The sequence below is a fragment of the Schistocerca gregaria genome, chromosome 8 (genome assembly GCF_023897955.1).
Source record: "Schistocerca gregaria isolate iqSchGreg1 chromosome 8, iqSchGreg1.2, whole genome shotgun sequence".
Classification (NCBI taxonomy): Eukaryota; Metazoa; Arthropoda; class Insecta; order Orthoptera; family Acrididae; genus Schistocerca; species Schistocerca gregaria.
Genome location: NC_064927.1, coordinates 434,112,739 through 434,127,612, shown reverse-complemented (window position 1 = coordinate 434,127,612; position 14,874 = coordinate 434,112,739). Strand labels below are relative to the sequence as shown.

Sequence of the window (14,874 nt, the reverse complement as noted above, 5' to 3'; positions counted from 1 at the left end):
TTCATATAATACACAGTGATCTCTGTACTATCTGAATGTCTAACTCTGTCTGAACGTGCAAAGATACGCGTATTTCGTGTCTTTTGAAATTATTACATGACTGCCACGACACATCAAGAGAACGCAAAATGAAAATACTTTTAGATTCTGCTGCCATAACAGCCCATTACATATTGATATAAAGTTCAAAGCCAAAATAAGTAAATAACTCTATATCACGTACAGACCGGTGAAATTTTTTTGCCTAACTACAACTTGGGTGGAGTAGAAAGATAAAATGAATCTGCAGTCACATCGGAGATCCACGCTCTAAGATCAGAGATGTACATCCAGGTGGTATAAAAACAGACATACATTACTAGACTGGCAAAGAAGTGGTCTTTACTGAAGCCTGACGATTGCTGATGTAAGGTTTTCTGAAAGTAAAGAAAGGGTGTTGTAAGCTTTACGAGCTGGTTTAAAGAATTTCTGCACTTGAGCAGATATCTGTATACTAGTTGAGTTTAACACCTACAGGGAAGAATTGTGTTATGAGAAGCGCATCCAGGTACATACATACACGTTTAAAGCAGACTATAGTTTTCTTAAGAACACTAAAATGAATAGAGACACTTGTTACGAACTACAAATAGCACGTTCTACTTAAAGGAGTACTTTTATAACGACCATACTATTCGAAGAAAAGCCGATGTTGATCAAAACTGGTTAAAAGCATATCATTAAACTAAGTATGTTAATACAACATTATTAAAACCTCTAAAATATACATAAACTACTAGTATTTCGGATAAGACAATGATAATGTAATTATTTAGGCTTATATACAGTACGGAAGCAAAAATACGTAAGATGTTTCTAATTATGCTTGGACTCAGACCTATTCCTTTCCTTGTATCTTCCGTTTGTTATACGCAAATTACAGCCAAACATTGCGCATGTATTGACCATAGTGTCGAAATTCTACAGGTACCATGGTTACATCACTTTATTCACATTTATTACTAGTGTTAATCAGTAAATAAAAAGCTGTTTACACGTCTTTTGCGCTCGACGCCATATTGATGTTTTAAACTGCTGGCTTTCGTGACACCATTGACATTGTATAGGGTATTGCCAGTCTAGAATTGTATGTCTGTGAGTATAGAGGTCACTGACAAACGAATCATACATGAGAATCTTTGATTTCCTTGCACTGATGTTAGTACAATGTCTCTAATGATCATTGGTCTTGCACTGGCGGCAGATATTTTATACATTAATTACTATTTCACTTCGTGTGTACGTGTACATGAAGCTTTCATGACAACATTACTGATTTGAATAAAAAACAGGGGGAAATGCCTTTAATTTTGGCTGAGACGCTATACCCACGACACAGGCGCCGTACGGTAGGTGAAAAGAGGCAGCGAAACGCTATAGCCTCGGTGGAAATCACCATCAGGTATCAGAAGTAACAGAGACTGCCCTTTCGTTGATTACGTTGCTCGGTGGGGAATAAGTAAATCAGCGCCATTGGTGGACAGGCCGGTCCCGACGGCGGTTCGAGTCCTCGCTCGGGCATGTGTGTGTGTGTGTGTTTGTCCTTAGGATAATTTAGGTTAAGTAGTGTGTAAACTTAGGGGCGGATGACCTTAGCAGTTAACTCCCATAAGATTTCACACACACACATTGATGGACAAAATATTAAAGAATGGTGGAAGCAGCGTGTAATCTTGAATTGTTCGAAGAACTTTAGATTAGGCATCCAATAAAATGGACAAAATAGTACAGGTAGTGTTGAACAGTCTCCGGCTTTTCATTGCATACACTAGGCGTTTCTGATTATTCTAAAGCTCCTCTTAATACAGCCGTAGATGAGTGGAAAGTGTTGCGCTGTTATACTATCCTGGGTTAAATACATGTGTGTATTTTAGTTGGTTGCTTGTTCTATGCAATTGTAGAAATTACTCACTTGTCTGACAGAAATTATGATTCGGTGGGGGGGAAAAAAAGCGGTTCGGTCATTGAATGGAGTTGCAGTAATTATACACGACACCAACTGGTGAGCATTTGCAAAACTCGAACGTAGACTGTTTTGCGTCTTGACATGTCCCGATAAATGAAGCCATGCCCCATCACAGGAAAGAAGCATTTCAAGATCAAGCTCTACGTCAGGCATGAGTTGTACCAGTTGGTGCCGAGCGACAGTATTTGAACTGGTCAATCGTTGCACCGCCTTTACTGCGTAAGGTTTCAGGCAGAGTTGGTGCTCAGCTCTGTGACCAGATGCCACACACCAGCCTGTAAATACTAAACATGCAGCTATCAGAGGATGAGGAATAGGCGACTGTGAGTGAGGCTTCTGGAACCTGCTCCCACCCCATTCAACCAGGTTCCATGAGCCTGCCTGCCATAATTTCGTTCTACAACTCTTTGTACGCTATGTGGGTAACGTCTTAGGAAATACAAATCGGTGCCCGGGACATTAATTCGGTGTACCCGTGTATTCCAGTTGTCTCACGGTCCCACGGACATGGCCGATCTTGCTATGAAGTTTGGTAGATCGCTTCTGAATTATCATCTGTATCATAATCACGTGGGAGTCGTGGCACACGTCTCTGAGTCTCGAATAGCTGTTTACTTTCAAAATGCGTCTTGGACTATTTGCGTTTCGTTGAGACGTATTTTACTCACAGCGTACTGCCACAGATTATCTTTGATACTACCGCAATCTCACCTGGTTCAAATTTGGTCGAGACTTTTAGCTCACTACTCAGGAAAAGGGGGATGAGTTTCTTTGCCACTGTGAACGTTTTTGTTAAGAAGTCTTCTAGCAGAAGGCGACAGCAGAAGATCCTTAGGAAGATCCCAGAAGAGGGGTCGAAAAGTCGATTATTTTAGAGGAAATATGACGTTCCCTAATAACGCAGAAGATTTTAACTCCAGCGTTGCACATGTTTGTGGAAGAACAGATGCTTGCCTAGTTTCACATCCAGGTACTGGACAATAGGGCACTATGAGATGTACCTGTTTCATACAAGTAGCGTTATAGAATCGGAATTGATCACGCAGCACAACTTACAACTACAGCGATAGTACTGAGATGCATCTAGTCTGAGAGATCATTGTCAATGAGGCTGCACTGTATCTTACGCTTCATAATCACATCGTGTTAAATAGTCGTGATGCTGACTTTTCATTGTTTTTACTTACCGAGACCCCTGGTTGTTCATCTGCACATTTTGACACCATATTGCAATTTTTATTGTTTTTATCACTCATAATAGATCTAACGCGCTGCTTCCTGGACTCGGGTAGGCGCGCCGGCCCCGGATCGAATCCGCCCGGCGGATTAACGACGACGGCCTGTGTGCTGGCCAGCCTGGATGTGGTTTTTAGGCGGTTTTCCATATCCTACTACGTGAATACCGGGCTTGTCCCCACGTCCCGCCTCAGTTAGACGACTCGCAGACGTTTGGAACACATCAACGCTGTTTCACGATTTACACTAGACGCAATTGGGGTACACTAATTACGTCCCGGGGGGGAATGGGGTGGCGGCAGGAAGGGCGTCCGGCCACCCCTTAAAAAATTAACCATGCTAATTCCGTACTTAACCCTGCCGGCCCTGCGCAAAATGCGGGATAAAGGCAGTAGTGAAAGAATAAGAAGAATTAGAAGACTAATTCAGTGTTCACAAACTTTTCTTTATTTGTGTTAATTGATTCCTTTCACCGTCTGCTTTGAGTTAAAAGATGTCTTGCAATTCACTGAGGTCTTAATGACGACTCATTTGTTAATTTATCTAATGATGCTGCCACCGAGCGATAGTCGCTCTCTGAGGAACCACTTTAGTATTAAAATCGAGCCTTGTCGCAGTGGTTACACCGGTTCCCGTCAGATCACCGGAGTTAAGCGCTGTCCGGCTTGGCTGGCATTTCGATGGGTCACCGTCCTGGTCTGCCGAGTGGTGTTGGCAAGCGGGCCGCACTCAGCCCTGGTGAGACCAATTAAGTGGAAATACTTGACTGAGAAGTAGCGGCAACACTCCCGAAAACTGGCAACGACCGAGAGAGCGGTGTGATGGCCGCAAGTCGCTCCGTATCCACGTCCGGTGACGCCAAAGGCGTGGGGATGGCACGGCAGCCGGTCGGTGCCGATAGGCCTTAAAGACCTATTCGGACGGTGTTTCTTTTATGTTTTTATCTTTTGGTAACGTTGCTCGCCTTTCATATAAATGCAGACTATATATGTGATTTCGAGAGTTACATTTCGTATTGCTTTTACTCGTGATCAGAAAGGTCATATAAACGAGATAGCGATCAGGGGTAATGATTCCACTTTCTTATTGCAATGACCGTAACTTCAGAAATATTAGGTTTGGCTTCAACTGCAAATTTCTGATTGAGATAAGTTTATAATTTTCTATTAAAAAGGCTATGCCTCTCACCTAATTCCTTTGCTATTCAAATTGCGGCGCAGTACTACATAAAACAAGTGATACCACTTTCAACAGGGGATAGTACAGCGTATCACGTAACACACGCCGAGTCCCCCTTCTTTTCTTCTCCACTCATGTACTTAGCTTGCTGAGTCGCGTTGCCCCCTACGTAACCACGCGGCTTTCGTTCTAGCATTAGAGAGTGGTCACAATGTTGTCGCTCATCACTTAAGTCATTCCCAGGCAAGAATAATGGAAGTATAGAAACTGTATCAGTCTTCGAGCACAAGAATGTGTGTTCTAGTCCAGGGGTATCCAAACGTTTTAGTCCGCGGGGCACATTGACTCCTCCACGATGTCATATGGGCCAAGATCTACCTAGTGGGATTAGAGCACCCTAGCACTCCACGATCACCGTAATGTAAGGCTAAAGGAAAGATGAAATCGCAAAAGTCTAAGTTTGTAGGAAGAGCTAGCACTGAAAAGAACTAAGATTTTTATTTAATTACGTACTTTTGATTGATGGACGTACCTGACCAAAAGTCTGGCGTATTTTACTCTGGCGAATTTCAAATGGTTCAAATGTCTCTGAGCACTATGGGAGTAAACTTCTGTGGTCATCAGTCCCCTAGAACGTAGAACTACTTAAACCTAACTAACCTAAGGACATCACACACACCCATGCCCGAGGCAGGATTCGAACCTGCGACCGTAGCAGTCGCACGGTTCCGGACTGCGCGCCTAGAACCGCGACACCACCGCGGCCGGCGGCGAATTTCACCGCAATAAAGTATGTCACTGCACATTCTTCACCAAAGCGTCCTGCAAAGTTAACGAAATCTCAAAATCATTGTTAGCAACACTATTACTGCAAGACGTAACAGAGGTAGAGTATGTCAACGCATTGTTATTTCAAGCGGCGCAACAATAAGTTTAGTTATGCAGTCTTGTTGCGAGTAGCAGAGCCAATGTCGCAGTGTATTGGTCGCGATAGGCCTCGAAACTCAATTGTTGGCAGTATAGGTACCACCTCAACTATTTGGCGGGCCGGATTCGGGGGATGTCCGGACAGCTAACGCGGGCCGGTTTGCCGGCTCTCGCGGGCCGGTTTCGGTCGGCGGGCCGTAGTTTGGAGACCCCTGTTCTAGTCGATCAATTAGTATCATCTTCAGTTCGGGCTAGGAGGCCATAAAAAAAAACCAAACATGTGCATAAATATAACAAGTGATAGCGGTGCAAGGCGGTAAATCTTTTCGTCTCTTCTATATCGGAACTAGTAACCAAATTAAGGAGAGAAAAAATGGTTGCGATCACAGCCTGATACAATTTCTGTCGCTGAAATCGCTGTAACGTTGATTGAGACTGTTACATTTGAACAGCCAAAAATCTAAACATGTACTACCAAATAAAGATACAACTCTAAGACTGACTGATATTGATGATGCAACGACAGGGTATAATCTGTGGCTTCAATGACGCCATTTAGGTGACTGTCACAATAGGGATACCACTCCCGTGTCACTGCGATGACTTCCTTCCTCTGCTTTTAGGCATTTTGTACAGGAAGTACTGTCACTGCATTATTGGTGAAAGCTTAAACTTCGGGGCAACAGCGTCAATAAAATGTTAGGGGGAAAGCAGAACAAAGCACTTCCTGACTCGAGTAATTGTACTAAATGTATAACGCCTGAGTTGAGAATGGGGCAGTTGGGTTGAGCGGAAAGGTAGTTCGCTGGTGTTAACGTTGTTCAGAGAAACCTGCGGGTCCTGCATATAAAAACGCTCAAGTGGTCTTCGTTATACACGTAGTTAATCCGTAACGTAAGCACTCACCAAGATTCGTGAAACTTTAGGAGACATATGTCCGAAAGAACAGACACCATATCCATATAAGTGTATAATTCTGGCAATACCGGCCATGACCTTCCTCTTTTGTGCGGATGCACACATATTACCCGAACTCTTACGGGACATAGTAAGAATGTCTTCCACGAGTAATGAGTGTGTTGGGTAGGGACACTGCGAATGTAGTGTGTGGACATATAAGGTGAGAATGTGGGTCTCGCGGGAGGCGTGAGCGAGATAGTCCCTGCAGTCGCACTATCCTCTGCGCCCTCGGTGGCTCAGATGGCTACAGCGTCTGCCATGTAAGCAGGAGATCCCGGGTCCGACTCCCGGTCGAAGCACATGTCCCCGTTGATATATATTAACGCTCGTCAGCAGCTGAAGGTATTAACATGTAATTCTAATTTTGGAGACTGTTTAGTACGAATTAATTCACTCTCTGTTGACCACGCTATTTAACCATAGTCGTTCTGTCTACTTCTGAATATTGTGTCACTAAAATTTTAGTTGATACATTTGGACTTTTCATGATAATTACATTGTTTTTTCGTTGCAGGTGAGTCCATGCCCTGTATACCAACGGACAGCATGCAGTCGTATGGATCTGTGAGTACAGCTGATGATCAATGAGCCACTCCTATAGGATGGGCACACATTCCAGAAACTGGAGGAGTGCGTAGAGTTCTGTTTCAATATCAGAATTGCATGTCTGCTGAATAGCAAGTTTTTCAACATACGTGCAATTTGTCTTGTACTAACAAATTTAATACTCGCTCTAACTTTCTGGCAGTGGAGGCTGGTTGAGGTTGTTCGGTGGGGTATCTCTCTCAACGGCCACGAGAAAATTTCAAGAGACATTAGGACGTGTACAAAATTGTACATTTTTTCTCCCACTCCTAACACGAATGTAATGAGATAAGACTAACACTGGCGCAAATCATACGACACAGGACTGTGGTTTCAGGAACAAATACAGGGTGTTACAAAAAGCTTCCAGAAAACTCCGAAGGTGGTGTTTCAACGGGCACCGTGTCGAAGACGCATACAGGGTGTTACAAAAAGGTGCGGCCAAACTTTCAGGAAACATTCCTCACACACGGAGAAAGAAAATATGTTATGTGGACATGTGTCCGGAAACGCTTACATTCCATGTTAGAGCTCATTTTATTACTTCTCCTCAAATTACATTAATCATGGAATGGAAACACACAGCAACAGAACGTACCAGCGTGACTTCAAACACTTTGTTACAGGAAATGTTCAAAATGTCACGGTGTAATCGGTGCTACATTCCTTGATGGCACGGTGACTAACGAACGGTGTACTCGAAGGTTTTGGATGATGATTTCATCCCCGTTATAAAAGTGACCCAGATTTCGACGAGATGCGGCTCATGCAAGACGGAGCTCGACTCCATTAAGAGTGTTTGATGTCCTGGAGGAGAACTTTGGGGAACGCATTCTGCTGTGGGGCACCCAGAGGATCGGATCGGAACTTATGCGACTTATTTTTGTGGGAGTGTATTACAGACAAGGTTACAGCAATAACCTCAAAACCATTACTGAGCTCAAAAACGTTCAGGAGGTCATTGAGAGCAACGCTTTTTCGACATTATAGGGGGTCACGCAGAATTTGGCTATTCGTCTGCGTCACATCACTAATGATGGCAGGTATATCGAACACGTCATAACCTAAATCCCAATATCTTTAGTGACGTTTACACGTTTAATAAAATGTGTGTACGCCATAGTTTGTAACTAGTTTATTTTTTATTCGTATAATTCAATAATTCTCACGCAGTGATTAGCGCCAAGTTATCTTTAACATATACTGCTGGGAATCCAATGTACAGCTTCCACCAGTCTTTCTCATGCCAGAAGAAACTTGTGTCAAATAACATTACGTGGTTTTACCCGTAGATCCTTTGTTAAATTTAAAAGAAAATTACATATTAAATAACTCTCAACTCATTTCTCTGTCAAGGTTTTGTTCGTAGATGTTTGTCACGAGCGATTTTCATAATCCTAGTTTGTGCTCCTTCGCTAATGACCTCGTTGGCATGCTGCTGGGAACATCGTATAGTATAACCGAGGGACGTTTCTTTTTTGGAGCCTAACAGATGGCTTCAGTTTTGAAATCTAATGTTTGATTAATCTCTTAACAGTATCTTAATCTCTCTACAGTATCCCGCGTCCGGCCATCCAGCTTTATGTTTTCCGTGATTTCCCTAAATCGCTCCAGGCAAATACCGGGATGGATCCTTTGAAAGAGCACGGCCGACTTCCTTCCCCGTCCTTCCCTAATCCTATGAGACCGTTGATCTCGCTGTCTGGTCTCCGCCTCCACAACAACCCAACCCAACATCTAAAGTAACCAGATCGATTTTTTGCGGCTTTAGATGAACGAAGCCGTTTACTTTCAGTTTTTGATTCTTTGAAAGATCTAGGTTTTCTGTGATTTCCGTACATCACTTAAGGCAAATACCGAGACGCATCCTTTGAATGGGCACGGGCGATTTTCATAATCCTAGAATGAGATTTTCACTCTGCAGCGGAGTGTGCGCTGATATGAAACTTCCTGGCAGATTAAAACTGTGTGCCCGACCGAGACTCGAACTCGGGACCTTTGCCTTTCGCGGGCAAGTGCTCTACCATCTGAGCTACCGAAGCACGACTCACGCCCGGTACTCACAGCTTTACTTCTGCCAGTACCTCGCCTCCTACCTTCCAAACTTTACAGAAGCTCTTCTGCGAAGTTCGAGTCTCGGTCGGGCAAACAGTTTTAATCTGCCAGGAAGTTTCATATCAGCGCACACTCCGCTGCAGAGTGAAAATCTCATTCTGGAAACATCCCCAAGGCTGTGGCTAAGCCATGTCTCCGCAATATCCTTTCTTTCAGGAGTGCTAGTTCTGCATGGTTCGCAGAAGAGCTTCTGTAAAGTTTGGAAGGTAGGAGACGAGGTACTGGCAGAAGTAAAGCTGTGAGTACCGGGCGTGAGTCGTGCTTCGGTAGCTCAGATGGTAGAGCACTTGCCCGCGAAAGGCAAAGGTCCGAGTTCGAGTCTCGGTCGGGCACACAGTTTTAATCTGCCAGGAAGTTTCATAATCCTAGTTTGTGCTCCTTCGCTAATGACCTCGTTGTCGACGGTATGTTAAACGCTAATCATCTCCTCCTCCTTTCTTTGGATCTACAGATTTCAAGATTGTTCACCTAACTTTATTGATGACTTTCCCTTTTCTTGGTTTGTTAAATACCGCAATGTCTTGCTTACTCACTTTCTAATAAAACAGTTTAAAGCAGAGGCCACACCTTCCCAAGCTCCGAGATTTTATTTTAAATTCAAGAGGTATTCAGGTCACTTTACTAACTCATCGTCAGCATCAAACTATGATCTTTCCATCTTAATTCTTCACTTTTCTTATAAGTTACTTTTAAGTAAAAATGGAACGTGACGAATAGTAATTACTGTGGTATTAGTGAGATCGCCATTTTTCTGTACATTTACCATGATGCACAAAGTTCTTTAAGTTTGTTTGGTACTTTGCTCAATGTGTTTATGCAGGGTGGTTCATTGATCGTGATCGGGCCAAATATCTTACGAAATAATCGTCAAACGAAAAAACTAAAAAAAACGAAACTTGCCTAGCTTGAAGGGGGAAACCAGATGGCGCTATGGTTGGCCCGCCAGATGGCGCTGCCATAGGTCAAATGGATATCAACTGCGTTTTTTTAAATAGGACCCCCCCATTTTTTATTACATATTCGTGTGGTACGTAAAGAAATATGAATATTTTAGTTGCGTAAAGAAATATGAATGTTTTAGTTGGACCACTTTTTTCGCTTTGTGATAGATGGTGCTGTAATAGTCACAAACATTTGGCCCACAGTTTTAGACGAACAGTTGGTAACAGGTAGGCTTTTAAAATTAAAATGCAGAACGTAGGTACGTTTGAGCATTTTATTTCGGTTGTTACAATGTGGTACATGTACCTTTGTGAACTTATCTTTTCTGAGAACGCATGCTGTTACAGCGTGATTACCTGTAAATACCACATTAGTGTCATAAATGCTTAAAATGATGTCCGTCAACCTCAGTGCACTTGGCAATACGTGTAGCGACCTTCCTCTCAACAGCGAGTGTTCGCCTTCCGTAATGTTCGCACATGAGTAACCTCCCCTTAGAAAAATTAATGAATTACTGTGCTGATAAACCTCTTACATTGTTTGATTTTCAAACAGCTGAGCAGTATTGAACGTACTCAGACATTTCGCTCTTTACCTATTCTGATCAACACTAAACTCACACACAATATTTTTTGCGCAACGCTACGCGCTGTTAACAGCCGACTGCCCAACACTAAAATAGCAAACAACAATGCAAACCAGCCACAGACTGCACACAGCACAGCCAGTGATTTTCATACAGAGCGCTACGTGGCGTTACCAACATAAAAACCTGAACAGCCTACTTACATATGCACTGACAATGCGCTGACGCATGTTGTCAGGCGTTGTCGGTGGATCACGATAGCAAATATCCTTCAACTTTCCCCACAGAAAGAAATCCGGGGACGTCAGATCCGGTGAACATGCGGGCCATTGTATGGTGCTTCGACGACCAATCCACCTGTCATGAAATATGCTATTCAATACCGCTTCAACCGCACTCGAGCTATGTGCCGGACATCTATCATGTTGCCGCGACAGCAGTACGAACTTGATCGGAAATCCACGAACTGTGACGAAACTAGTAAGAGATACGGGCTGTGCGCCGAAGTCGGCAGTCGGCGTTAAGAGCTCTCCCTCTCTTGCTCGATGGTAGCCATGCTCTCGGTTACGAGTAGTTTGTGACATGAGTTTTTCATTATTGATGTAATAGGAATAAAAGTGATATAACGGCATTCTGAATGTTTATTTCGAGTAAATAGATAACCCAAAGTTGACCGACAGCAATTTCAGATAATTAGCTTCCACCGACAGAAACATCCAATGCGCCAATGAAGAATCTGCACGGGACGACATTTACGAGAGCTGCACCGCTCACAGGTAGGAGGAAATCCGACGACACGACCCACCGAGGCGGATCAAGGAAGGCCCGACTATGGACTCGCGGCTAATCTGAGTAATAACAGTATCAGTTTAGAAGCGAGAGGATCTTGCAAACTTTCTCCATGTTTTGGTCCATACTATCATCCCCAGAAAGTTGCGCACGCTACATTCTTAGTAGCAACAGCACCGGTACATGTATTCATTTGTCACAGGTATCAGAATGAATTTCGCTTCTAACTTTCGACTCATTCGTTTCTGGTACAGGGACCCTTACATCACACTGATTCATTTATCCCTTTTCCATTATGCCTGAAAGTTTGTTACATCGTTACGTAATACCCTGTACATACAGGGGGATTTTTTTCCACCGCGTACAAACTCTAGGGATTGAGCGATGAGAGGACACACAACGAAAAAGATCTAATGAACTCATATCCAGAAATGCATGGTTTCCATGCTAGAGACCATATATTCAGTCTACATTGTTACAAAGACTGCGGTCTAATACGCGCAGTTATCATGCCGCCACAGTTAGATTATGCGTTGAAAATGGTTTCCATGTCCCTCAACGCATGCGTGTACTAGCCGTAGCACGTTTTGTCTCACACGTTCACATCGGCTAAGCTGCATCTTAACATTGGCGAAGCGAGCATGAATACGCTGCCCCAGTGTCTTCACACCTGGAATGGACTCTGGATACACGATAGTTTTGAGATGGCTCCATAACCAGAAATCGCCGGTGAACGAGCAGGCCACGTAACTGGACTCCCTCGTCCGATTCATCCCCTGGTAAGACGATTCAGACGCGTCTGGACGTTAACGTCGAAGTAGGCTGGAGCACCATCATGTAGCAGCTACATAACTCTACGGCCTATTAGGCGAAGTGGCTGGTCCCAAAATACGGTCGCCAATTATCCTGGATCACACATTTCAGCTGCACCGATGCTGATGATTCGCTGTCACCATTCCATGGGGGTTCTGCGTACTGTCCCACAGATGGCTGTTGTGGTTACCACTCAGCGTAAAAGTGGCCTCATCTCTGAATAGTATGGACGACGGAAATCCCAGGATCGTGTTTGTCTGGCGAAGAAACCAGCGGCAAAACTGCTCCCTACCTCTCCCCGATGCTATTCAATCTGTATATTGAGCAAGCAGTAAAGGAAACAAAAGTTCGGAGTAGGTATTAAAATCCATGGAGAAGAAATAAAAACTTTTAGGTTTGCGATGGCATTGTAATTCTGTCAGAGACAGCAAAGGACTTGGAAGAGCAGTTGAACGGAATGGACAGTGTCTTGAAAGGAGGGTATAAGATGAACATCAACAAAAGCAAAACGAGGATAATGGAATGTAGTCGAATTAAATCGAGTGATGCTGAGGGATTTAGATTAGGAAATGAGACACTTAAACTAGTAAAGGAGTTTTGCTACTTGGGGAACAAAATAAATGATGATGGTCGAAGCAGAGACGATATAAAATGTAGACTGGCAATGGCAAGGAAAGCATTTGTGAAGAAGAGAAATTTGGTAACATTGCTAAAGATTAAAGTGTCAGGAAGTCGTTTCTGAAAGTATTTGTATGTAGAGTAGCCATGTATGGAAGTGAAACGTGCACGATAAATAGTTTAGGCAAGAAGAGAATAGAAGCTTTCGAAATGTGGTGCTAAAGAAGAATGCTGAAGATTATATGGGTAGATCACATAACTAATGAGGAGGTACTGAATAGAATTAGGGAGGAGTTTGTGGCACAACTTGTCTAGAAGAAGGGATCGGTTGGTAGGACGTGCTCTGAGGCATCAAGGAATCACCAATTTAATACTGGAGGGCAGCGTGGAGGGTAAAAATCGTTGAGGGAGACCAAGAAATGAATACACTGAATCTATGTAGGCTGCAGTACGTATTGGGAGATGAAGAGGCTTGCACAGGATAGAGTAGCATCGAGAGCTGCATCAAACCAGTCTCAGGACCGAAGACCACAACAACAACAACAATCCATATTTGGCTACCAAATCTGTCGCTAGTAAGCCGTGCACACGCTGTGGGTGATAAGGCTAGTAACAATTATCATGCAAAATGGTCCACGCGGTCGTCTGGCTTACCCTGTACTGGTAGGTCAGCTAACTGCTTGGTACTGACACGGCGGTCGCCTTCCGCAGTGTTTATCAAATTCTCCTCCAAGTCTGATGTCCGAAAATGTCGGGTACGTCCTCGATGATTTCTTGCTTCCTGAAACGAACCTGTTGGAGACACTGAATGCTGTGGTTATTGTTGGTGCGGCTAGGTCTCCCAATGCCATTTGCCTTTCCGTAAGTAGATACCATGTCGGCAAGCTCTCGATTCGAAAACGGAGACGTTGTCTACAACCCAGCATCACATCCACTACAAGGTAAGTCAGCAAGAGAAATGAATCCGACACAACGTTACCAATTGGTATGGCAGGAGGGTGTGCTGGGGCTTGACATATGAGGAACAGTACCACCTTCTGGGGGGGAACTTTGCATACTGTAACTGTAGGTTCATGGTACATCACGTATTGGACCACAGTCTCTGTAACAAAGTACGATGGGATAAACGGTCTCTAGTATAGTAACCATGCAAACCTTGCACTTATGGGTATAAGCTCATCAGACCTTTTTGTTCTGTATCCTCTCATCGATGAATCTCTAGAGCTCGTGCACGATGGAAAAAATTACCGCTGGCTCCTGTAACTTACACACTCTGTTGCGTCGTTGGATAACGTTTCTGTACATAGGTTCCTATTCAGAGTGTTACGTAGTCTCTCGCCCTCTACAGGTCCTAGAAGTTTCTAACGGGTCTTTCGAAACAGTCTATATAAGTGCTGCATATACTCTACAGTATTTCTCTCGTAATAGTCAATAACATTCCAACAAAATTATGAGGGATTTTTGGCGGCACCACCATCCCAAGAATCTTTCACCGCAAGAGGTAATACAGAATTGAAAACTTTTGTCAACTTCAAACAAACGTGCATCTTGCGAACAGCCGTCTGAAGATCAGCCTTTATGTTGGAAACCGGTTATGGCGCTATTTATTTAAATAAATAGCCCTATTGCTGCGTTTTCTTTGAAAAAATCGGCCTAAGTTTTGCACGTAGCCACGGAATCAAAATGTCAGTTTGGCCCTGGACACGAACACGTAATTATTGTTGAACAAAAGTGAAATCTTTACATTGCAATAATTATTCGAGTATTGCTTGCAGAAAATAATAAATCTTTCTTTTGTTATCTTTTTCTAAATGCCCCGTCTGTCTATGAAACCATCTCAAAAATCATCCCCTGTTCCCACCCACACTAGGGAGTATCTCAAATAAAATTCGTTGTCTATTCAGAACGTCCGCCATCAAAGGTCTTCAGTCACCGACGATTTAACACACTCTCTTTGCAGCCGACTCAAGGCTCGGTCATCTTCTCCTCTACTGCCAGCTCTGGTAACCAAAGAATAGCGTATCATACATATGTTTAGGCGGGTAACACTCGTTTCTCAACGTTTCCCGCATACGTGACGTCATTTTGAAATCGCGCGCAATATCGACTACAGCAGGAA

The 14,874-nt window shown here is 43.5% G+C and overlaps 1 protein-coding gene across 1 annotated transcript in view; it reads left to right on the top strand.

Moving 5' to 3' along the window:
- The window catches only part of LOC126284252 (somatomedin-B and thrombospondin type-1 domain-containing protein), a 1,271,181-nt gene that overhangs the window by 237,710 nt on the left and 1,018,597 nt on the right, over positions 1–14,874 (top strand). The window lies entirely within an intron of this gene.